The 26,808-nt window shown below is 38.2% G+C and overlaps 1 long non-coding RNA gene across 2 annotated transcripts in view; it reads right to left on the bottom strand.

Moving 5' to 3' along the window:
• The window catches only part of LOC123963544, a 212,308-nt gene that overhangs the window by 164,568 nt on the left and 20,932 nt on the right, over positions 1–26,808 (bottom strand). The window contains exons 3-4 of one of the 2 annotated variants that reach the window (XR_006823204.1): positions 15,263–15,442; positions 14,535–14,654 (exon numbers count right to left, since the gene is read on the bottom strand). The exons of the other annotated variant lie outside the window; for it this stretch is intronic. This is a non-coding gene — a long non-coding RNA (uncharacterized LOC123963544). Of the gene's footprint in view, positions 1–14,534; positions 14,655–15,262; positions 15,443–26,808 lie in introns of those variants that run through there. 2 annotated transcript variants of the gene reach the window in all.

The raw sequence follows: 26,808 nt of genomic DNA, 5'->3' as shown, positions 1-26,808 counted from the left end.
CCCCTAACCCCCCCCCCCCACCCAGCAAAAAATAATCTAAAATTTTCACGTTAGACCACCCTTTGAAATCAGGTTTGTATGACCACGAACATTCTTATTATTGTTTTTAAGTAGCGTGTGCTTTGCATCTGCCTCGGAATTCTCTTCTCCCCACACTCACACACACCTACACCTCAGGTAAACACCCTGGCTAGCCCCACCTCTCTCTGACTAACTCTCCTCCTGTCTGCTCCATTTTCTCCATCAGCATTATGTTTTATAAAGTAGCCTTAAAGACTGAGAACTCATCTTTTTTCCCGTATATTTCCACCAGCGATCCGTTATCACGGCAGCAGGTGAGCCGCACGTCGGCTTATTAATGACGCAGCCTATCAAACAACTGAAACCAACATCTGCACCCTGTGTGTTCAATGCTGCTTTACCTGGTCCATAAAAAACCCACCGCAAATTCTGTACGAGAACACATGCACATAAAATGACATCTGCCCACTTGCGCGTGCCTGCGTACCCAATGACATCGTCCATACCCATGTTTCATTGCAGACATCGTCTGATGGAAATTTTGTAGACATCGCCCAACCCTAATAGATATGAAACGTGTGGCTTACATGTAAACCTAGATCAATGATTTTTTGAAACTTGTGTGTGTTTTGTGTCTACATACGTGTACTGCACCTTTTGCAAGCACCATATAAAATTATCTAGCTTTAATGCAGATTCAAACTATCTGAAAAGTGTATTTAAGAATTGACACAACATCACCTCCATAGGCTCCCACATAATCTAAAACTATTACACTGCACAGTATCATAGGTCATGGAGATATCAAATCTTTTAAATACCTTTAAACAGTGTTGTCCAGCGCAGTCTGGAAAAGAACTATCAGTGAAAAGTGCTATGTGTTTGCTCAGTTCTAAACACTATTTAAGTGAACACATTATCACAGGAGAGGCCCTCGTTCTTATAAACCTCCACAGTCTCAGTTTTAATTTTCTTGTTCTGAGCAGAAAAATGAGTCAGAGGAAGAAAAATTCCAGACAAAAGCCCAAAGGCTTGTATTTCTGTCTTTGACTGCCGTGGCCAAGCCTGATGAGAAAGGGTCCTTTGACTTCATTGTGTAGAGCATAAACAACAATTTGCCCTGAGTCTTGTCTTACTTGCACAGTGCTCTTGTGCAAGCAAGGCTTCCGCCAGTCAAATCTACACAATCCACTGGACTGAAACACCAACTGTTTGGTGGACTGCCAACACCAACTGTCATGCTCAGTAAGCATTGACAAAAGTAAGTTGGTAGATGTCCTAATGTAATTTTAGATCTCCTAATTCTAAGATCTCCTTAGAACCACATTAAAATTTTCGTTAAAACCTAACTAACCTGAGCTATGCTATTCAAAGCAATAGATTTCTACTAGCAGCTATGTACAGCGTGCTAACCCCGACAACTCGGCTGTCAGATAGCTCGGTTATCATAGCTATCCTTAGCTAGGCTCCTTATATGCTTTTAACTCATTTGAAGGTCTCCGACATTGACAGTGTTGTTAAGAAAATAGATAGACTAACTTCTCAGAGTTTACTTGAATGCATTAGTTGTTCTATATACACACGGCTCCATTTCCGTTTGTGAAGAAAGACGGAGCTAGCAAGCGAAAGTGCTGAGCAACTCTAGTATATAGCATGTGGCGGTCAGCGTTGATATTGTGATGTGTCTCCACAAATGAATCAATAAATGGGAAACAATGGGTGCAGATTCTATAGACTATTTTTATGTTCTCTTAGTTCTGATAGTGAGTTAGTTACAATCGCCTCAATATCGCCGCATGAAAAACCAATCGTTGATCATCCCTTCAATCGTCGATAGCCGATCCAATCGCCACAAGCCTAGTGTATATTGGAACTAGAGGGGTCTCAGAAATGTGTCGGGAAGCCGTTGTGATGAGTCCTTGAGAAATTCACACATAACGACTGGCAACCGAGCGGCAAATCGGGCTAAAAATCATGTAGTGTGAACTAAGCTTAAGGAGTTGAGAGGCAATCTGTTGCCTGTTAACTGAACAAAGGAGATGCATAAATTAAACAGTGGTGTTTTACAGTGCTTTAAAATGTTCAACATGACATTTGTAAGAAAGTAATTTTAATTCAACACTATCTCTAAAGTTCAGACACACCGATCGATTGGCCAGTGATCGGAATCGCCCAGTTTTCAGCTTTATCAGCAATTACCGGTAACTGCAGGATCTATGTTAGTATTTAGCAGAGAGACACAAACATAGAGGTCTTATCTGGTATTACGTTACAAGACACTGACACGGTGGATCTAGTACAAGCATGAACCAGGTAAAGCAACAGTGAACATACCAGTGCAATGTAATTCAGTTGGTCTTAGTCGTTTTCATAGGCGATGTCATTAAAAACAGGCCTCTTGCAAAAATCCAAAACACAAGCAGTTTTTCTTGAACGACTTTATAAAGAATACTACCAATGAAGAAAGTCAACAGTGCAGACACAGACAGGCAGAGAAAACAGAAAGAGGCGGGACAAGCTGGTGTGTCTGTGCAGCAGGAGACAGCAGTGTAGGTGTGTGCGTGTGTGTCTGAAGGGAAAAGCAAGGTGATTAAAGTAGTTTGTGAGTAAACACAAAAATAAAGAGAAGGTAAAATAAGGAAGTAGAATTAAAATGGTGAGATAAGAAATAACCTACTAGAAATAGGGTAATGTATTCTTTCAAATAAAATATACAACTCAGAATCAGCAGGGTCAGACTTAAAAAAAAAAAAAATAATCTCTGTTATTTTGGTTTTATTATGCAGCACTCTTTTGATGGTTAATGCAGTCTGTCATGTGGCACATGTACGCATAATCCATAATGCATTCACTGTACATACACAGAAAGCAATTCAGAGCTCTGTGGTTTTCCAAGCTAATGAGGCAAGATTACTGATCATGGTTTCGATAAAAAAAATGTATGCTGTAAACTTGAATATACTGGATAAAAGAATCACATGTAGCGTAATTACAACAAGCCCCTAGAAACTTCCAACAGGCATTTTACATTCAGTATAATCATTTACTCTTTCCTTCACTCTTGCGGAAAATAATTTACCTTCCATCTCAAAAAATACAATTAAAAACACACTGCAGATGTTTTGAGCGTGTCATGATCATGTCTCCACATGGTAATGCATGACATTTAGACATGTAGATATACAGATAATGCGTAATAAACTGTGTAAAAGAAAATGAAAAGGACAAATAACTGGGACATGTGACTCATTCAAGTAACACATGGATGATCTGTTATCTTATCATATGAGCACGGATTACATAATTAACAGTTGCTCTGGGGAAATCATGATTTGAGGCTTGAAGCTGCTGAGGGAAAAAAAGAAGCAGCATAGTGTCGTCACATTTAGACAGATGATGCCTCACAGTAGCTGCTCATCAACCCTTAATCAATTTTTTCCTCACTTCAAATGCACACAGATTAATTTTTTTTATTTATACAGCAGACTGTTCCTGAGGCAGGATTGTCTGTTAAACTTTTTTTCCAGTATTTTATGAATGTAATTTTTTGGCATTAATAATAAACCAAATGGTATTCTTGTACATGTTGGGTCATTTTTTTATTAATGTTGCATTTCACAGTAAATCCATCCTATCCATCCATCCATCCAATGATCTAGAATTCAAATCAAATTATAAACAATATTTACATTAAAGATTATTGATCTATTATTTAATAATACACAAGTGTGTATGTATATGTGTATACAACAGTGGCTGAAGTCAGAATAAATCAATCAGTATTAATTGAGACACTAGGTGAAAAGGATTTTCTGTATTTCATCACAGTATCAGATTACCTCTGCATACTTCACTGCCTACAATAAAAGGACAGATTTAAAAAAAATAATAAAATAAATTAAATTCACTTCAGCTCAAAGAATTGTGGATAAACAACTTCAATTTTCTGTGGAAGATTTCCCTCTTTTTAAGGAATTCACATTAACCTGCTCCAGTTTAAATACATGGCAATAGCTTTTCAAAGTTCACTTGCTAACTGGGACTGAATAATGTAGAGGAGAAAAAAATGCAGAATGTGAAGTTATTCATAAGCCTTTTATAGCCATTGTCAGCATTAGACTCCATCTATTCAATATTTCAATACAGCTTGAAAAGAATGAAGTACAAATGCAAAGAGAGCGAGTGAGAAAGTTCCCTCCTATGAGACTTTTAAGGCCAGTATTGTTGCCACACAGACCAAAGATATTGCATATTATCTGAAATACAGAACAATCATTTCTAAAACTCAAGCCAGTACAGAATGAGAGGGGTGTTTGCATTTCTAAAATATAATGGAGGCATTTCAGCAAACATTTTGCCATCTCAGATTCAGCAGTCAACATTTTTGACTGTTAAATACAGGAGTTTCTATTGTCTATGATTTTTTAACAACTGGCTGTCGCTCCGTCTCAACATTGTAACACACACACACACTCACACAGGCAATGACAAATAGAGCTTTTAACACTGAGGAAACAAAGTGGCACAGACAGACCATCAGACAAAGAAAAGTAGTTTGTAGCTTTATAGCTTAAGCAGACAAAACATTAACTTCTGTGGTCTTCACCTTTCCACTTGGCACAAGGGACAAATAGGTTCCACTTTCACATCAGTGTGAGTCATGAAACCCATGTGCACCATCCCCAAATCCTCTTTACCCCAATTTTGTATGCTATACCATTATGCACCATTGACCCAGTGAGACAGAGCCATTGCAGAAAAGAGTCATTCTTAATCTAGGATATTGCTTTCTCATTATTCTCTCTCCCTCTGGCCTCCTGCATGATAACTGTTTGATTAAGGCAGTTATGTCACTTGAGAGCCTGAAAGAGCCCACCTTTTAATATTACCTGGCTGACTGATTATACCAGCACTGCTAGAGGCTAATAATGTTGAACTGTGATGCCTGATTACGAATGCTGATGGGCCCTCTGTGACAAAGTAGCCTTCAGAATTCTCAAGTATGAATCAATAAACAATGCAAATTAATTTTCCCAAACACCACAAACTGGATCTGACTGCCAATTCATTTTAAATGGCGAACACTCAGACTGACTCTGTCCATTTACCTTATTTGTTTAATTCCAAAGTAGTTTATTTAAGTAACAAGAGACATTATGGCAGCTGCCTTTCAAAAGGGCAGGTTTAATTGCGTAAGTCATCCTGAAAACTGGAATGTGAAGTAGGGGATGCACCGAATGTTCAGCCACCGAAATTAAATCAGTCAACAGATCAAAGAAATTTTACCGAACAATTACGTTGTCTTGTCGGCAGTTTGGAAACATTTTTAAAAGTCAGAGAACGAAAAACAATAATCGCTGTCACCAGTGCGAGCTGACAGGCAGGTTAGCGACTTTTTGGTTTCTCTCCTTACAAAGACAAGTGTTGCAGTAGGACAGTCCTACCTGAGAGAGGCTATGAAGTCAATTCTAGAACCACATACAACATTATTTATCAAACTGGGTCGGACTTGATGAATTTAGCGCAAGAATACACAAGTCACAGCCTCCGGTTTTCAAAATAAGGTGTCTGTACAGTATGGAAATAAGATTAATTGGATTAGATTCACAGAAAGTATAAAAACATATCACACGTGTTCATTACAAGTAAATGGACACATTGGGACACATGGAAAGCACTGAGTAAAAAGCACATTTTGAGTATTCAATTTATGCAATGGTAAAAAAAAAATTGGCAAAATAATTGGAAAAGAATGTAAAAAACCTTGTACGGTATTCGGGAAAGTTTTTCCTTATATTCAGTGTCGCTTCGGCCAAGAATTTCATTTCGGTGCATCCCTAATGTGAAGTAGGGGAAAAGTAGTAGTCCACTTCAGTGAAACCAAGAGACTGTCGTACTTTCGAGAAGACTTTGATTAAATGCTCTGGGAATACTGCTCATGTCACTTTAATTAAGTGCTGAAAAACACTAGCGCTTAAGTAGCTTTCTGAATGTCGTTGAGGTCAGACCACTCCACTTATATACTGAGGCTCAGCTGAGGGTCCATTAGATTATCTGTGATTTGAGATGGGGGCTTGACAGCCTGAAAAAGAAATCTCAGGAAGGGGGAGAGCCTTGGCAGTCAAACTGTGTTAAGGGACGTAAAACTCTCAAAGGGAAAGCTTATCAGACAATACATAAAGATGACAGTAGTATCTTGTTATTTACGTATAAAATCGGTTTTCAGTGTCAGCCAAGCATCAGACTTATCTGCAGTACACTTCAGTGTGCTGATTATAAAATAAGACAAAAAAATACTTCCCTTTAATTAACACTGTCAGCTTTGTGCCTTATATTGTTTTCAGTAATCAGAGCCAGATGACAGCAGGCAGTGGAAGTGGCAAATAAATGAGATCACAACTGAAAATGATAATCCCATAGAACAGCCACCTCAAAGTCACTGGCGCTCAAAGTGGCTCCTCTCCCATTTGCAAAAAAGGTATCACAGGTTAAAGTGGACACTTTTTTTTTTTTTGCCTGCACTTATCTGAGAGTTATATCGCCGAGCAGTATGATGTGCCTTGCTGCAAACATCAATAGCCTGCAGTGCAGATTGCTAAAGGGGAGGAAGATGAGATTCCATGAAGCGTATCGTTTTTATCACATACGGTGGTCACTGAGGGCCGCCTAAGGCAAAATCCTAAACACATTCTCTTCTGCTTGCATTCTTTTGATCTGCATTAATTAATTGGATAATTATTACACTAAATTTCCAGAGTGTTCAATGAGCATAATGGTCCATTAGTCTATGATGATATGATAGGACCACTGAGCTTCTAACATGCACAAAGTCGCTGAAAAGCTCAGGGGCTCCGCCACTGGCCCCCCTTGCGAGTCTCATATGCATAATATGCCTCTGAGTAATGAGTGCTGTATGCATAATATGCTTCTATCTGATATTTACATTAGGTGCTATTCGTTTAAAATCAATAATATATATGTATATTTTTCTTAATAGTTCATGAGAAAGAAAATAAATGCATAACCAGCCAGCCGCTTTCGACCCCCCGGCGCTTTGTTTGTCATCTTACATTAATACTCTGCACACTGCGATACTCCACATTCACTCTCAAACTCTCAGACATGCACACGTACAGTATGGTACCAGATGCAGACGTTGATGAACATGAACATTAGGGTAGCACGACCATTAGCATAACCAATGTGATGATCATAGCTATACATCAGTGAGTTCCAACCCTAATGCTTTTTGAGTTTATCTTTGCGCTGATAATGAGGCTGAGCTTAATGTGACTCTCTGCCTAATAACCCATAACACCACGGCAAAAATATTTGCTTTTGTCTCTCTCTAGTTTTATTTTTGCAGCACAGTTGAGCAGAAAATGGACAACACGTAGGAGCAAAATGGAGGAGACATTAAAAGCAAGGTTAAAACAGAGCAAGTTGAGGAGGAGGTGAGGTTGACTGGAGGCCACAGCATGGTAACCTGTCTAAGGCTGATTCACTCCCCCCCCTTTGACAGAGACTGGAGACCAGAGAGTTCAACTGCATCATTTTAGGTTCACTGACTTGGCAAAATCTACCGTTTAATGAAATTAGGTCTAGAGTGCTTCGTCGGGAGGTTTCATTTCAAGGACATAACTCCAATAAAAGGAGAAATTAGCATTGGTTATATTGCTGATATGATATTCTTGGCCAAGCTTTCACCTCATGTTTTTGCATTTATTTTTCCATTTTAAAAATATGATGTTCCGTCTCTCAAAGGTTTTTTCTGCATGCAGACGCATATAGGCTACATCTATGAGGAAGTTTGCACTCTTTTTAACAATTTTGTGCTCTAGTAAATAATTTCATGATATAGCAAAAAAGTCAGTGTATTTATTTAATATTTTTACAGCAACCCTAAATCAAGGAATAATTAGTCATTTCCCATTTTTATTTTCTTTTTAACTTTTAATGGACACATTTAACATGAATGAATGTACATTGAATTTGTGCATGTCTCAAAAAAGACAAGGCTCTTATTTAAATCAATTACTGTATGTACAACAATTCAGCGCACGTGGGAGACTTGGCTCAGTCTGAGCATGTTACTTCAACCAGCGCTCCATCATTCTGTAGTCTGTTTTCTCAACCATAAGTGCTAAACATGAGATTGTTACATAACACTAAGGACACAGTTGCCCAGTTGACCCAAGCAAACAGATTTGACTGTCAACAACTGAGGTTTCACAAATGTGTGGTATAGCCGATTCTGCTTGCAGCCAAATGTTTTGGTTATTGAAACAAATTATGCATCGCCTTTGGAAGAATTGTCCAGCTGGACAAATTAGTAGACAGCCTGTCTGATAATGTGACAGCCAAATAAGACAACAAAAGAAGAAGAAATAGCTTCCAAACTTGGGAGGTAAAGTAGGGCTGATTAACAGGAGCAGACAGCTAAAAAAAAAATACGACAAAGCAGAAAGCATTACAGCAGATGCACACTTAAGAAATAACGTGGTTTAACCATTGTTGATATGGACTTTCTCGTTGCTGAAACACAGGCCTCGACTTCACAGGACTACTAGAACTCCAATTGCAAATGACTATAACATAGCAAGCAATCAACAGCAGTCAGTAATCCGATGTCTGGATGCCAGACCTCTCATTTGGGAACTCTGTATGATGTAGAATATAGAAAAGGCCAGACACCAAATGCATATGCCTATTGTTGAAGTGTACATCAATCACTGAATTAGTTTACATACATCAGTATTTTTTAAATCACTTCAGTAGACTCGTTGGTTTCAATGGAACTGTAGATTCACAGTTAAATTTAAATGGTATTTTCTGTGAATAACACTGCATGAATGTGACATTGTGTAATAATGATCATACCGATATGATCCTGAGTTTACCAAATGACACATAACATCCATTTAGAAATTGTTATCATTTTTGAATTAGACATTCATTTGGGCTCTGTTGCTCACAGATGAATCACCTGCACACCCTTGACTATTGATACTAAAAAACTAGCAGGATTGGAGTAGTTCACTGGTACTCATGATCCTGTCATTAAAGATCGCAGATGTGGTTAAATGTGTATGGTGCTAACATTTACTGGATAATGCCCTTAATCCAGTGTTCTAGCCTGTTAATTAACCCCCAGAAAAGTTGTGTGTGTGCATAATAACACTCTTAGCACACATCTCCCTAATAGAGTCATCTGCAAAGAGAGGGTAGACAAGCGTAAAGTGTAACTGACCTTAAGCAATGTATTCCTTATTTTTGGCTCGTGATGACATTGTCCATATTTCTTTTGACTTAGATTTCAAATGAGAGGGGCACTCTGTTGAAGGGTAGAAGGGGTAAAAGAACAAGTGAAAATTGGTACTAAAGGACTTGTCACTTATGGAATAACAAATCTGACTTAACACACGGGTCATCAGTTGATTTCACTGCAGACACAAATTTGTTGTGCTGACATTCTGACACTTTAAGCTGAGGGAAATATCGATTTGCAGACTCAAGGGGCATTTGTTTAACTATCCACAGAGCAACCTCCACACAACTAAAATCTATCAAAATTTAGAGTGTAGAAAATCTATCTATTTCTCAATTACATAATTAGAGCAAGACCAGCAAAGCTGCATTTTTCTGGCTGATATAGGCCCTTTATCGCTCATTAGTCAGTCGTGTCATTCACCTCTTACTAAATGAGAATTTACCGTGGCTGCAGCTATATAAAAATGGCTGTTAAACCACCACACTTTATTTTAATTAAACTGGCCTGGGATGTTTATTTTTATTAACTGCTGATAATGCCGGTAATGTATCTCAGCGGTCTCCCTGCCACTGAAAAGATGCTGTGTGCCCTCTCTGCCTTGAAGTAATTTTTCTTTCTTTCTTTGTAGTGTGGACCAAAATTCAAAGTTTTGCTTGTATTAATTATCATCATGCAGGGCAAGCAACAGGAGTGCTCAGATAACATAAAAACAACCACAAAACCCAAGTTAAAAACAATGTTATAAAATCTCTATTTTCGAAGAGAGACAGAAAGTGAAATTATTTAAAATACGTGTTAGAGCTGTTCAATGTATTATATAGTTTATGGATACATAACTACTTTAAGTTAACCCTGCAGGTACCAGGTTGTCTTGGTCGTCCCACGATAAAGTACTGAACATTTGAGCCATGCAACACGAATCGTTCAATCCTGTCATTAGGGAAATTAAGAGACACACTGAACCTTCATACACAGTGATTAACGGTTCTACATGATGAATCTAAATGTTAATGTGCTGCTGTCTTCGCCAGGATTGTAGTTGACTCCCTGCAGTTACTCCACATCTTTCTCATTATTTGCTGCAACAGATGCTGTCAAACAACTGCAGTACCTGTGGAGTTTTCTTACCTTGAATCTGCATAATATGGATAGACTCAAACTTAATCAGAGCTTATCACAGTTTCTCTATGTTGATTTTGCATGTGTAATTTTATGTTCTTTTAGTCAGCACATCATTTCCATTAAAGGTTTCGTGTATAATATTTCTGAGGATCTATTGACAGAAATGCAATATAATATCTATAACTGTGTTTTCAGTGGTGCATGAAGACCTTACATAATGAACCATTATGTTTTTATTACCTTAGAATGAACCATTTTTATTTACATAACCGCAGGCACCCCTTTCTAAGGAGGTCGCTATATTTTGTCGTCATGTTTCTACCGTAGCCGACAACAAAAAACAGCGCTACAGAGCGCATTTTGTCATCACCCCGTTTTTCTTCTGCTTGTATAATTCTGGCAGTGCAGACTTCCATCACTACATTGAACAAAGAAGAAGAGGGACTAATAATAATAATAATAATAATAATATACAGTCTGAGTAGTCTTCTGCTTTATTAGAAGTAAGAAGAGAAGTGACATTTGGACAAATTAACGAGCACACACGTTATTTAGCACGAGAGCCGACAGCCTGTGGATCTTATACCATGAAGCCAGAGGAATCAGGACAGATACAAACAGCTGACGGCAGAAATCACGGATGTTGTGGATTTTCCCAGATGGAAGGCTATAATGTGGGACAGATGTTTCCAAATCGGTGCTGAAGTTGTCTGTTTTCTGCTGGACAGTTAATTAAGTCTGTCAGACTTTAGCGATGCAAATGAAAGCCGTTAGATAGCTTTAGCTTGAAGCTAGCCATAATAAACGAGAGACGTGAGGTGTTTCCCCCGTCAGTGGTGTGAAATATGTAGTTGCATTAATTTCATGTTGCCTAAGTATTCTCTAGACTGTGGGTTGGCTTTGCCAGTTACTTTGGCGAGACAATCAGCTGATCAGTAACATTAATTGGCAATAAAACCATAACGTTAGCTTAGAGCATGGAAGCATCAGCCAGCTAAACGGTAGCTTAAAGCTGGAAGCTCAAATCAGACAGCTAAACCTTTACTTACGAGAAAGGCGCTATACAAATACGGAACATTTACATTACTGCGCTGGTAGAAAAAAATATGTTGTTGGATTAGTTTTATGTAGTTAATCTCTCTCTCCAGCGCTCTGTTAATGTTTTGTTACCTTCCTGAGACAATCACCTGATCACTAAGCTAGCCAGACAGCTAAACTTTTACTGCGCTGGTAGAAAAAAAATAAGTAGTTGGATTGTAATTTCATGTAGTTATTCTCCAACGCTCTGTTATGTGGACAGAAATGTGCCCTTACCTTCCTGAGACAAACAGATGATGAATATTATAGGCAATAAAAATGCTAACAGCAGGGAAGCTCAGATCAGCAGCTAAACTTCACATTTTACTGCCCTGGTGGAAAACATGCATTTCTTTTTACTGCTAATGGTGATATATAACAAGACCGTGTGCCTATCAAGTGACAAATAATTAATACTTTTGCAGACTTTTTTTTTTGGATATTGGTTCCCCACTATGCACACAAATGTGTAATTTGTACTTTCACATGCTAAATGCCCATCAATGCAATACACAATCCTCACCGCTACATGTCACGAAAACTTACACACTGAGCCTTTAATCGTTGCAGTCACCACATTCATTATAATGTATAAATACTGAAATGCAACATTAAAAAAAATATATTGTTTGTACTTCCAAAAGCTTTTGGATATTCAAATAAATCTGATAATTGATATGATGATGAAGATGAACAGATAGAAAATGATGACAGAAAATGAGGGGAAAAGTCTAAAAAGTGTTTTCAAAATTTAGCAGATTTGGTAGAGTTTAATTTAGAGTGGATGGGAAGTTCTGTGGTGGAATAATTGCGATCTCCTTATCCCTCCTTTTGATGTTCATCCATTTGATGTAGACTATTGAATCCATTTGAGGCATTAAATAATTAAGCAGACCTTTCTCTGAGTCAAAGTTTTCTCATTATTTATTCTAAATGCTTATTGGATGACAGCAGATATGTTCTCAAACATAATTATCATCAGCAGTGATTAAAAATGTTTGTATAAACCCATTTCTCTTTCTAAACAAAATCTAAACAAAAGCTCATCATCATGAGTATCAGAACAATAATGCCAGACAATTCACTTTTATTATTAATTCTAATAATTAAAATAATAAAATGTGAAAAATCATATTGATGTGCACATTCAAGAGCACAGTAAACAACTAAGACAAGACGCTGTTCCTTTTTCTCTTCTAAATAATCTGGAATTCATTGAGCTTTGGCTAAAGGCAACTGCCAGTTCACCTTAAAGTGGGTTACTATTTCTGTGGTACCATCATTACAAATTGTGTTTCAAGACAATTAAACTCACACATACTCTCAAGTCACTGTCACTCATGCCCCCATGGTCTGGTGGCTCTAAAATATTTTTGTTTGATTAAAAATGTGTGTATGTTCACTTGTACTTTTATTTGGTAGTAGTAGTCCTGCATATTATTGCATATTATCTTGTAGTACTTAAGTTCTTGTTACTGTACTCAATTTTGATCATTGTTCCCTCCACTTATGAATTATTCCTAATCTGCCATTAAATCCACCTTAACATTCCAACAGCACACACACTTACCAGTTTGTCAGCAGAGACTGTAAAATGTATAATTAGCCTCAATTGCACTCACATGTCTCTTGGTACACCAATAGCACCCACAGAGTTGGCATTACTCGGATCTTTGTCTCTCATTTTAGTTTTAAAGGAAAATGTCAAAATGTCTTGAAAGAGGTCCTATTCAAACACCCTTGAAGAGATTTACAATTTTAATTTCAGGCCAACAAAACATAACTAAATGTACCAAAAGACACATAAAAAGATGTTTTTCTGTCACATACTGTGTAACTTCTTTTGCAAGACAGTTTAAACTCCTTCTGACTTCATAAAAACTTTTGAAAAAAGATTTCGAGGAAAGTCAACAGATGAAACAGGTTTCCACTGGTAGTTAACACAGACAAAAGATTTTTTTTATTTTTCAAAACCCCATGCACTGTGGGAGGTTTGGAAGAGGTAGTGGGAATTAATTTTGAAAAAATAAATAAAAAACCAAAACACATAGTTAAAAAGACAAGATAGTAGAAAGGATAAAATGTGCTGTCTCATTTAAACAACCTAAACCTTTCAAATCTGTACTAGGAAGCTAAAATATTTTTAGGGATTTCATTACCCAATTGAGAACCTTGTATTTATCTTCTTGTTGAAAGTTAAGCCTTCATAGGGGAGTCCAGCTTTCTTTTGCCGGGCTCAGGACAAGATTTAACATTTTTAGCTTTAAGAGAGTGAAGAAACAAATGATGTGGATCCAGATATTGCGCAGCCTTCACTCCCCTAATGAACAGGAGATGATAAAAAAGGACACAGCAAGTGTCCCTGACCACAATGATAGAGTACAATTGAGTGGCAATGCCCAAGTAGCAACGTGCAGAGGAAGATTATTGGTATCAGACCACCAAAACGTAGGTTAAAAGTGACACGAGGACAGGCACGTTCAGCTTCTGCGCTATGGATGAATTTACAGTGAAGAGGAAGAGCGGAGATAGGAGAAAGCAACTCACCAGGTGTCACTCAAAACTATATCCATGCAGGGAAAATTGATGGCAGGGGCAAGAAGGAAGGCAGGAATGATGAAGCTTTTCACTGCAACCAATCCATATCAGTGCATCCAGGATAGCTGCGGCATTACACTGTGTGTAGACTGTGTATAGTGTACATTTCCCCATTCCCTGTGCAATGAAAGTAACCAGGCTGACGCACTCAGTGAGAAATACTCAGCAAAGCTTCCATTTAAGTCCCAATGATTAGTGCAGCATAGCTCCCAAGGATTACATTTAAACATTGTATTTTTAAACTTTAATTTAATTAGATTCAAAAGTAACCTCTGGATCATCGACGAGTACCACCATCACTCAGCTTCTGATTGCTCCATGTAAAATGACGTTCTCCTTAGAAAGGTTTCAGTTTTACACATCTGACTCTGGCTAGCTGTGAAGACGCAGACAAACAGTGTCAGAATTTAACCACAAGGCTTTATTTTTGTTCAATTAGTGACATCTTTCCTTTTACAATACGTCAAGGTGATAAGCAGTCTTCATTTGAGATTACGTAGAGGTAGAACAGAAGGGGCAAAACACATCTCAATTCTAGTGCACATGCTGTGCCAGAAACATCATCCTGGTGGAAAAAGGGACAGTTAAAATTTGCATTTAGATTACTGTGGTAATAGAAAAACCATGGTGATGAATCTTGTTCTGAAAAAGAAACTAATGTGGTTGCATTTTGAATAAAATTGTGAAGTTAAACACTGGGTGAATCTGTATGAAAATATGTGCAATCGAATCATCATAATCAATGCATCCTATTTAAACAATAAGAGCTAATCCATAGTTGTTAATATTTAAAGACTCAAAAAGAAATGACAATGAATGTAACTGTACACACAGTAAACACTGTAAAGTTACTGTTATGTCTTCATTCAAATAGCTTGTTACTGCCATTGTTATGTACTTTGTAAATTGTACTCTACGTAAATTTAAGCTTACTTTCATCACATGTGACTCTCCAAACGGAGTAGTAATATGCCAGGCTGTGACATCAGGAAAAATAATTATTTCTGCTACAATAACCCTCTTCACGTAATCTTCACGCAAGAAAAAATACCATATTTGTACCATATAATTTAGAAACAATGCACTGTATTTCAGTCAGACGTTTGCCACACACCACGTTAAGTGCTGATTTTCATATTCATGAGCACCACATTGTTTCTCAATAGTGCTTACCCAAAAGGGCTTAATTTGTTTTCAGTTCTTCCCTGTCCTTCAATCGCGTGTGATGGCTCCACACCATCAGAGCCACTTAATTAAGCGTCACCAAGACTCTACACTTTTAAGAGCAGTCTCAAATAATCAAATAATAAGGCGTTCACTGGCTGAGAATCCCCCCGTCGACTGCAGTCATTACTGTGGTGGGGAAAATGTAAACAAAAGGAAAGAAAGACAATTGAACACAAGTTTGAGAAAATGTATTCAACATTAACTTATTCTGTACTTACTTTTCAAGTTGAGAAAAAAAAACATTCATACTGCAGCACAAAAAGCTGGCTGTTCCTCTATACCGCCTGCATTATCGACTGGTGGTGACGCGAACAGATGTAGGAGGAGTTTTCCATTTCTGTACAGGGTGACAGAGACAGACTTGTGCCACAAGAGAAGTCTCATAAATGCCAGTGTTGATGCCATTAGCATTCAGTCGACTGAGAGGTAAAGATGTTAGCCCTATTTAAGCTCCAGTGAATAACAATGTTGAGGAGCTTACTATTCATATATTGGTGTGTACTCAAAATGAACAGTTGAACGATTCTATTCAACACATGCTCGCAAGATTTTTTTTTTTTTTTCCACTTCACCAAACACAGGAGAAAGTTGAATCATTTGGTGTGAAATGAGAATTATCTGTCCACTGCATCAGCATCAGGTTGAGGTTGATGTCAAGTCAAGTATTATTCATATAGCCCAATATCGCAAATCACAATTTGCCTCAAGGGGCTTTACAATCTGTACAGCGTACAACACCCTCTGTCCTTAGACCCTCAATTGTGAAGCCTGCTGGAGTGAAAACCTTTTCATCTAAATGTTGAATATAAAATGGAATATTAAATCTGCCATGCGTAATAGCTATGTTTTTTAAGTTTAGAACCACAACACTAAATGACAAACAAAATATCAAACAGTGGAACTGCTCATAATACCTGCTCCACAATTGTGGATTAGAAGAGAATCTGGCAACTTCAAAAAAGCCCACAAAAGTGAACACGGCAGGTTCTTTTTCTGCTAACATTAAACAGGAATTCAGGAATTGTTAAGGCCACTGCCCATTTTCTCTCTCTGTCTCTCTCTCATATTTAATTTATTGCCATCTGCTCAGCCTGGGTGTAAATCTCAACGCAGACTGACTTGCTCGCCCAAGCTTTATCTGTTAACATTTAGCAATGTCTAATTAAGCGAAAATGGGAAACGCGTTGGGTGAAAAATTCTACGGCCTGATAATGACAGTCATAATAGTTTGGGATATATGTCTGTCATAGCAAGCAAATGCACTTATTAGATCAGGGTAATTAGGAGAAGACAACAGCTATAATAGGCTAAAGCTGTTCAGCTGTGATTAAAGAGACCAATCTGCAGTACATCAATTGTTTTCTCATAAAGTTTCAGCCGCACACATGACTGATGAAGGTTACAAAAGGCCAAACTCCTAAAAAAAAAAAAAATCGTGATTCCCCATATCCACTGAAGGCTTGATAAAAACTTAAAAATACTAAAAAATGCTTTTTTGTATAATCTCATAAAGACAACACTAATTAACCATGCCGGAGAAGCTCCACAATATTGGATCAGCACTAAGTTGGCTCAATACAAGGCTTTATGGTGATGTTACATCCACCAGCAGCCAGAACTGAGCAACAGTATCTGTACAGCTGATTGCTTTTCTTTATTACTTAGAATAGAAATTATTAGACAAGGTAAAAATCTGTGCTGTGGGCTTGCTGACTGAATATTTTACTTCTGACACACATAATCAAGTTTCTGTTGCCTAGAATGCCATACTGGCGGCTAGATAACAGCATTATGTTGTCAGCCATCTCTGTTCTGTTGCCAGGAACCATACTGGTGGCTCTGCATGTTTATATACTTCATACCTTCCGAAGCCCAGTTTTTTTTTTAGGCCTTCATATTACTGAAGCATGAACATAAAGCTGAGCAAACATGAAACACTCTTGAAAGAGATGTCCACGATCCACAACCCAGCCAAAATTTGACACCTTTGATTTTGACCATGTCATTATGCAGGTCTGAAAAAGGACAAGGGAGCTTTTAGAAAACTCTTCAAAATCGAATTAGACATTCTTAGTATGTTGCCAAATCAATATTTAATGATAAGACGGTGGGTGTTTGTGTCTGTAGGGAAAAGAATCCCTGAATTCTATAAAATGACATTCAGCTAATACAATGAAAAAGGTGAAATGCTCACAATGGAATAAATAATTCAGGAAGAAAAATAGCTAAATGGTATTTACATGACCAAAGGTAACCCCTTTTGCTCCTTAATTTATCCCCTCATTAAGGGGTTTAACCTTGACTAAATTAATATACTATATTCCAGGGGCCCATCCTCTAGCTCACAAATTATGGGGATACTGATGCATTAAATATGGCAATATAAGGGACTAGATTTACTTTGCATTAATGGATAATAAAAATAACTTTTGTCCCCTATCAACTGCAAAATCTCCAGAACTTTAGGACCATTAAATTACCTTCATGACGGTAGCAGGAGATGTGTGGTTTTACTGACTGGATTGTTAATCATTTGATAAGAATCATGTATTTAGTGTGAGTGTGAGACATCAACGCATGTCAGCAACATGTGTGGTAGCTCCAAAGTAAAATCATTATGTTATTGGACTGCCTCACATGCTTTACAGATTGACAGAGAAGACCAGTCACAAACAGATACTCTAATCCACTGATTGTTAGAAGCACACAGCTTTGGGGGATTTTTCTTTCCCCACCTAGCTGCTTGACCACTTGTCCAATGCCATCTGTCTTGTTATAATCTGACTTGCCTTCTATAACATCCTCTGTCAATAGTTGGCATTGCCTTCAGCAGAATTTAATGACACTCTGTAACACAACAACAGGGTTCAAAATTCAGCCTTAGAGGCTGTCTTTTCTTTGTTCAAACTGAAGCAGTGGGGAACAAAGCGCTGCACACCCTGTAGCAGCAGGTAAAGCTAGTTTCCCCTTACTGTCAATTTGGCTTGTAGGTTCATAGTCAAGCTGAGTGCTGACAGGTCTCCACGTTCACACCTTTTATTTTAATGTACATTCATTCAGTTCAGATCAGGGAACAGTGGCAGTTCTGACTCAAACAACAGGAACCAGATTATGTTTTGAGCTGTTCCACATTTAGGAGTACTTTGTGTGCGTGCTATTTCACAGATTATCCACAGCACCTAAGAGTTAGAAAGAAAAATCCATAATTTAGATCATGGGAGCCTATCTGAAGTTTTATATTTCCTTCTTAATCATAACCTTTCATTGGAGCCATATCTGTTGCATCATAGACTTTGTTGGCAGGGGATCCAGACATCGGGGAGAGCTGAGTCAGTGTGGTGCTTCTTTATTGCCTCAGGCCAGTTTTGTCTCTACAGCTAAGCCTTCTATATCTTCAGGGGGGAAAAGTTCAGTTTCTAACAGCAAGGCAACCTTCGTTCAGTAGGACAGGCAGCTAATTTATTTTTCATCATCACTGGATTATATTCAAGGTGGTATACCATCTCAGGGAGTGCATGTACTCACTGATATGAAGGGTTCCTTAATGGACATAATTGAAGTGATGAAGCCTTGTTTGTTTGTCAGTCCATGATCTAGTCTGCTTTGCCTCAATCACACTATAATGGAAAATATTGCGAGAAGGGGTAATCTAGGGTTGCATCGCAGAAAAGTTTTGGTTTTTTTCTTGCACGAAATGCATTTTAAAGAAAGAACCCGCATGACAGACATGTAGTCATGCTGACTTCACAAATCTCTGAGAAGATTCTTATGAGCAGCCAACTGATTTGTGACTGAACCCAAATTTTAAGTTCACAAGTTAGTCTTAAAACAACAACACCTTTGTCCATCAGCTGCTTTGGCAAGGTCTCTCTAACAGGCTGCTTGCACCAGACACAGTTCAGCCTTGTTTTGCCTGTAGTGTGCATGTGTTACAGAAATTATATGCTTCATTCAAAATCACTTCAGCTGTCTACACTAGCCAAAAAGTAACAAAATGTCACAGGAGGAACCCGACAGTCCCTTGTTGAGAGAACAGCCCCCACAAAACTGTTGTCAGCGCAGCGCAAGTCACAGGGTCAAATAGTTGTAGCCCTACATGCTTGAGAACTGCCTGCCTGGATGACAACAGTTGCCTGTGCACCAATGGTGCTCCACGGCTGCCTTGGGGCAACAGGGCTGCTTCATTTCATCTCTGTAGCTGCCTGTCTTTTCCTGCTCCAGAATAAGATCAGGCATGTCTCCTGACTCTGAATATTTGTATCTGTCAAACCTTCAGATGTCAAAGACATGACAAAAGATAGCTCAGCACTGGATTACCAGGATATAGGAAACTTAATAAATAAAAACGATTTGTTGTTTTGATACTTTACTTTTTATGGTGGTATAACAAAAAATAGGCAGTGGAAAAAATGATTAGTCCCGAGTACAGTAGTAGTTTAAATGCATTTTTGTAAATAAAATTTGGTGTGGTGAACAGTTATTACTTTTCTGCTATTTGAAGTTTACATATTCTACTTAGTACAATAAGAAGGGAACACATTTTTATTCATTTTCAACACATGAATGCATTCTTTTAATCTGAAAACAAAGAAAATATTGCTCCCTCATTTGTTGATGCGGAATAAGCACTTTAATTGGTTTGGGAGTGGGGCTGACACTACTGTCTCTGGCAGGAAGGTGTGAAAGAAGAAACGTAGGAGTGACGGAGTGGCAGACATCTCATATAAAAAAAAAATAAAAAGACAAGTTGACATCTGTTGTACTTCTTGCTGTGACATACCTAACCTCGTCTATTTTGCTTTTATTACCAGACTCTGCTTCCTGACAGTCACTCGTCAGTGTTTCCACCATAAAGCCATGCTTATTCCTCAACTCAGGGATGTCCCGGTCAATTTTATTTCTGGTTGAGCAGACACCAGCTTGCAGAGAGCACTAATCAGACAGCATACAAGTTTAATATTGTCCTACCCTCAAGCAACGGAATTCACATTAATTAGTGATAGTTGATATCTGCTGCTATCCATTATTTTGGTCATTTTAACTGGCAAAAGTGATGGTCAGAAGAGAGAAGCTGCCACCTGAATGTTTTGTACAGTGCTCTTTAATTAATGAGAAAGACAGATGGAGTCAGAGCTAAGCAAATCAGTTATTTTCAAACATTATTTTGCCAATCTGGGTATCATAACTCAAGAGTCACTCGCACTGGTGTGCACAAACACATTCCCATTCCTTCATTTTCACTTGCATGCGCGTGAACTGTTATACTGTAGAGCCCTGCCGTGGTAAAAGGGAGCAGTGCTGCATCACTAGGAAAAAAAACAAACAGAGTTCAGTAAAAGATAGAAAACTGCTTCTTTAAAATCAGCCCAATCATTAGGATCCGCAGGACATCTAGCCCAAGTCTATAACTTAAATGCCTGTGTAATATATTTTAGTTAACATAGTTAACACTACCATTTCTGACTTGAGACCTTTTGGTAAAACTAAAGTTGATTTCTTGCGGGTAACATTTCAGTAGACCAATATTTTCCAATATTAAATAACTGTCAGCTTGTAAAACTATACTACTTCAAAAGCAGCTTCCCCAACACGACCAAAACCTTCTGTAACGTTTCTTTCCTGTCCTGGTTCTGCAGACATAGCACTTCAGTAATGTAAGTATCGAGCCACATTTATCACAGAAATAGCCTTGGCAAAGGGAGTAGTTGCCATTTGTCACTATTAAAAGACTGTGTTTTGGCTTACTGTCTTAGTGTTCTAATGAACTCAATGAAAGATAGAGTTCTTCTTCTGCTGGACAAATCTATGGTTCAAAAAACTTAGTACTGGCATTCAATAGTGGTATCATCTCTTTTAAAATCAAACAGGTTATTAATGGAATCAGTTTTTCAGCAAGGTAGCCAATTGCAAAAGTGTTTTGCTGGCAACGCCCCTGTAATGATGAGGGGGTGGAGAAAATAAGAGAAGCACCTATCACTATAGTATCACTAATAACAAAAACAAACATACAGTACATAAGGGGTGCGTGGGAACATTATCATAATATCGTAGACGGAGCTGCATCACTGACTCTGCTGAAAACTCATATTATTGGTACGAGTGCACACAGCATTTTACAGAGTTTAACAACTGCCCAGACATAATGTGAGTGGAAGGCATCCTTTGACTCTAATCAAACGTAATGTGCGTGGGATGTAAGAAAAAGTGGGGAAGACGACTCATCGGATCATATCAATGTTTCCATTGTTCAGGGAACCCAATTTTGTGCATAGCTTCGTGCACAAGCCATGCATGCAAACAGCCCTCCAGTGGATATCATAATAGCACAATTAAAACACAAAAGATCTTTAAAAGGGCAGTATCTTTCGTTTTACAAAGCATGGTCTAAAGTGAATGATGAAAGTGCATTTAAGGAGTGTCTAACTCCACTTTTGCTAGTTATAATAGTAATAATAATCAGGGTGCATCAAGTAAGACGCAAGGAGCTGTATTTAGTCTCTTAATTAATCATAAGTGTGTTTTGGGCGTAACATGTATTACACCAATGAGAGTGTCATCTCCCATTCCCTTTAAAAGCCAGATGTGCCTGCATCTGGCACATTGCTTTTGATATGGCGAGTGAATAGCACATTATAAAAACCATCAATTGATTAAAAAAAAAAAAAGTTGGATTCAATCTCGGAGCAGAGGGAGAGAGAAAGAGAGAGCTCATGTGGATGGCCGAGAGAAAGGAAGCATGTGTGGACAGAAGTGGTGACGTGTTATAAAAACTTTCTTTGATCATGAAGCCTAACGTTACTCCACAGAAATTCTGTGGTTTATCAGTGAAGTGTATGAACCACAGTGCGGACTGGAGTCTCTGTTAACAGTGACAGACAGGCACTCTCTCCGTGTCTGCCCTGGATACACAGAGTCTGCTGGACCTTTGACGTCACTATGAACACATTCATGGTCCTTTGTAAAGGTTTCTGTGTTGACGCTGAGCTAGCGGCTCAGAGAGGCTCGCCTGTGTGTGTGTGTGTGTGTGTGTGTGTGTGTGTGTGTGTGTGTGTGTGTGTGTGTGTGTGTGTGTGTGTGTCTCTCTCTGTCTATTGGGAAAAGTCAGTAAGCAGCCGTAGCCCTGCTGTTTATCATGTAAATGTTATAGGCTACAGTCAGCCGTTGTTCTGATATTTATACTTGGCAGCAGCTGATGTGAAAGATAGCCTACCTCTGAGTCACGATTAGAGACTGAAGCCGCTTTGATTTGATTAGCTAATGTTACAGTAAGAACAGTGGACAGTGAGGGTCCAATAGTGTCAGCCGGTAAAAAAAATAAAATAAAAAACACACGTCGACACCAATTTTTTTTCACCACCAAATCAAAAATGTACCCGCGCTTGGCAAGTGTTTATTTTACACCCTGGGAGGATAGCTACTTTACTCCTTTCACTGTATGAGCCTGGACTGTGTGTAGAACAACACAGAACATAAATTAACATTAGATCCTGCACAGAGTGTACACAGAGTCACTCTTAATGGGAAGAATCAGTATTTTCTTTATTATTATTTTTATTCTTATAACTGATCAGCACATAACTAGAATCTGCCAAAGCAGGTGAATCTTACAATCTGAATAGTGTGCCCTTTAAATAGCAGGGAAATACTTTAAACCAAGACAGCAATGCACCAACAATGCGCCTGACCATGGGCACATGTGGGCGCAGGTACATTTTCTACTTACACAACGTGGGCACTGGGCGTGAAAATGACAGCTGCGTCGGTCGGAAACTAGCAATGAAACTTGTGGGCTGAACTGTGTGGGTATAAGATAAGGCCTGAAGTGTCACTGTTTCATACCTAGACATTTAAATAAAGCTGTTTTTTCGCCCAACAAATAGAGTGGTTAGGCCAAACTGCGTCGTAAATGAGTAAAATAACCCGAGTAACTAAAAGAGCTATTTTATTCACTATTCATTACTTTGTTTGTGCTATAACCTACGCATGAGCTGTTCTTTGATCATTTAGCTTGACTGGCCAGCTGTGTTGTTACTCCCATTTTCATTACATTGCTTCCTCCTACACTTCTCTCCTCCTACTCTTCCCCTGAAGGGTTTCAATGATATTACAGTCCTCTTTGGCCTCAGCTGTGCAAAAACAATGTCTTCACAGTGATTTCCCTGACTGACTGACACTCCTTCTCCTTGTCCCCAAGATTGATCATCGTGGTGACAGTGCTCAACCTCAACACATCTGTTGTTATTATTATTATATTAGAGAAGCATTCACTATTACAATCAGCTGCTGAAAACAACATTATCTTTTATACTATGCTACTGGTTGTTTAATGCATGTGTGGAGACGCATAAAAATAGAGACAAACGGTCTTGTCAGTCTATTTCTTTCTTTTAATTGCAGCGAATTGATGATTGTTGGCCTAGCTACAGATAGTTTGACATTACAAAAAATTTAAAATACAACAAATGCTTCTAAATTAGACTATTTCTTCTATAAACATTTAATTTGAAGAAACTCCAACATGTTTTGTTAAAATATATAATTTACGAAAAAAACAAACAACTATTTTACATGATAATAATAATAATATATAATATAATAAACAAAATCACTGTTCTCTTCAAATAGCGTCTGGTTTCATGCCTTGATTATAATGCCTGAACAAAAGTTTAAAAACAGCTCTACAGTGCATTCATCTACACTGATTGAATGATTGTGTTAGCTTTTTTAGATATATGTGTAACACTTAAAGATACTAAATCACCTTTCGAAGTCTCACAGGTTACTGTTCTTAGTTTTTACATTATTACACAGTTCAATTGTGGATCGAACAGATGACCACTTAGTGGGATCCATAGATGGGTTTGAGTGCAAAAATGTGAAGAATATTAAAATACAGGGAGCTTTATTGTGTGGAATAAATTTTGATGAATTGAAAAATAAAATTGTCATGTAATTAAATTATGTAAGGTGCAAATCGCAGGTCAACTCCCAAAAAGCAGCTCTGGACTGGCAACTCACAACATCCGCGTTCAGGACACGTCACCAAATCCTATCTTCAAGTCCATCAGCTCAAATTAATTTACTCAACCTTCTCCTTCACTTAATTATTAGCTGTAAAACATTGCCTGTGACAGGGCTCACACAAAATGATGAATGATCTATATTGTAGTACTGTATTGTTCTCCCCTGGTTGCACTACTGCTGCCCCTTTGTACAGTTAACTGTATGCTTTGGTTGCATGATCATTAGATGAATGTTACATCTTTGAATAGTGTGAAATGAATCCCTATAAACTGACACAAAAGAGTGAGGACTCTGCATGTAGAGCATCCAAGAGCAATTTAAACATGAAGCGATTTAATCAAAATATTTTCATTCGGGAAATCTATTTATTTGCTTCTCACACCCAATTTTTACCATTTCAAAAGCTTTCTTGAAAACTCCTTGATGATTAATTAATTCCTGTCTGAATCACGAGTAGGCAGGTCCAATGTCTTATCAAAACAACTATGACTTCTTTATGTCTCTAAAAGACATGTCAGTCCACAATGCAAAACACTTCAGTTGTTAAAAGAAAGGTGAAAAAAAAGAGAAGACCTCTGCCCACAATGTATCAAGAAATGAAAGTGTATGCACAACAAGAACTTTATCCAGTGACTAATTTCTCCCCTCCATTCCAGGAGTCAATGCCTACTTATTTGTTTGCGGTGTTTATGGCAGCCTTGACGACTAATAACTTTGTGTGGGAGACTCTTGTGGGAGGTAATCTGCACCAGCAGATCGGCTAGCCATATGTTCTTTGATTATTGAAGGTGATGTGTGAGAACGCTGTCAGCCCACTACGTCGTGTTATCTGAAGTAGACACACGGGTCAAGGCTCACAACCGAAGCCCGACACATGCTAATGAACTTATCTCATAAAATATGCATCAAGCCCTCCCAGGGCCGTACAGTGGCAGAGGCGTGATTTTGCAGGAATTATGGGAACAGTCATTTTCCATTATGTCAATGCTAAATGAGGAGTGACCTGCGGGAGAGGCATGTCCGACCCGTGTCAAGATAGTTCCTGCCAATTTTGCATGGAGAACTTTGCAGATCAGTTCTGACTTTTAAGATACTGTGGTGACAGAGAGAATAAATGGATCTGGGTGCGTGGTATAACCTTGTTGAAGTAATCTCCCTCTGAAGCCAATGTTCCACGTCTGTATAATTAATCAAAGACAATGATGTCAATGAGGGCTCCGGTTATGAAATTAGAGGCACGCTGTCTTCCATTACTGTACAGCTTATAAGTGTATTAGGAAGGAGAGAGGAACAATAAACCAGGTGTAGAAACCATTAGCTCCATTCTTCATTCCAACCATTTGTGGTTCCCGTCTCTTGTTTTCAGTGCAATTAAGAGTCTCATAACAAGACCAGAGCGGAATGCGTGAGTGTTGATATGGTAGTCAGAATTACAAACAAGGTGTGAACAGCAACAGTGCAATCGTTGTTTGCTCAATAATGAATGAGGCTTAACAAATTAGGTTGGTTCTGTAATATTTCTTTTTCACCTACGCATTAGGCTGTGTAATGAAAGATTGTTGAATTACAAGAACACATTTTAGTCCTCTTAATGATGAAAATGTGATACTTGTCCAAAATCACCTGACAACAAATATATGGATTTACAACCCAATGTGCTGTCTATTTACACTCAGAGCTTTCATATGCCACAATGTGTAGAGGACTCTAATTGAGCAAGATGGACTTTTGTTATCCCGTGTCACTTTATAATCTCTACTTTAAGGTGTTTTTATGAATGAGTTTACACATACTACTAAGATGACAAGTTATTACCTGCATTTAATTTCGTTTGCATTGAAGAGGGATGGATAATTTGTATTTGGTCGCTACTCTAACAAACCTCTCAAGTATACTACAAAGGGTCTGTTTTATAGCAGAGAACATGTATAATTATATTATAAAAAAGGAAAATAATTGCATTTAAACAAATAGTCTGCAATATGCGTTTATAAAAATATGCCTTCAGAATACACTTTTATTCTCTTTTGTGGTTTACTCAAGCACACAAAATCAGTTGTGTGACGTGCCACATTCCTGCCAATGCTTACAGGTACATCAACTGAACTACGTAAAGACTACATAAAATGTATTGGAAGAAAGAACAAATTAAATATTCTACTGCATGTCTGTGAGCTCGATTATATATTAAGAGTCTTCTATACGAGTTGCTTCTTTCATAGAACGCACGTCTGTCACACTGCGGCAAGCGGAACAATCTCCTGTGGTCGCTGGTTGTCAAATCTGTTGTGCTCTTCACTGGAGTGATGTCTGAGAGAAAGCACAGTATCTTAAAGAAATCATTGTGAGCGTGCCGCTTTGCACTGACATCTCATACAGTACACATGTCAATTTGATATATGAACTGCCAATACGTCATGCTATATCTTCAGATGGTTGCCATCCATTGAAGTAACTGCTGCACATTT

The sequence above is a fragment of the Micropterus dolomieu genome, linkage group LG01, assembly GCF_021292245.1.
Source record: "Micropterus dolomieu isolate WLL.071019.BEF.003 ecotype Adirondacks linkage group LG01, ASM2129224v1, whole genome shotgun sequence".
Lineage (NCBI taxonomy): Eukaryota > Metazoa > Chordata > Actinopteri > Centrarchiformes > Centrarchidae > Micropterus > Micropterus dolomieu.
Note: the sequence above shows the minus strand (reverse complement) of the source record. Positions and strands in the feature narration are given on the sequence as shown.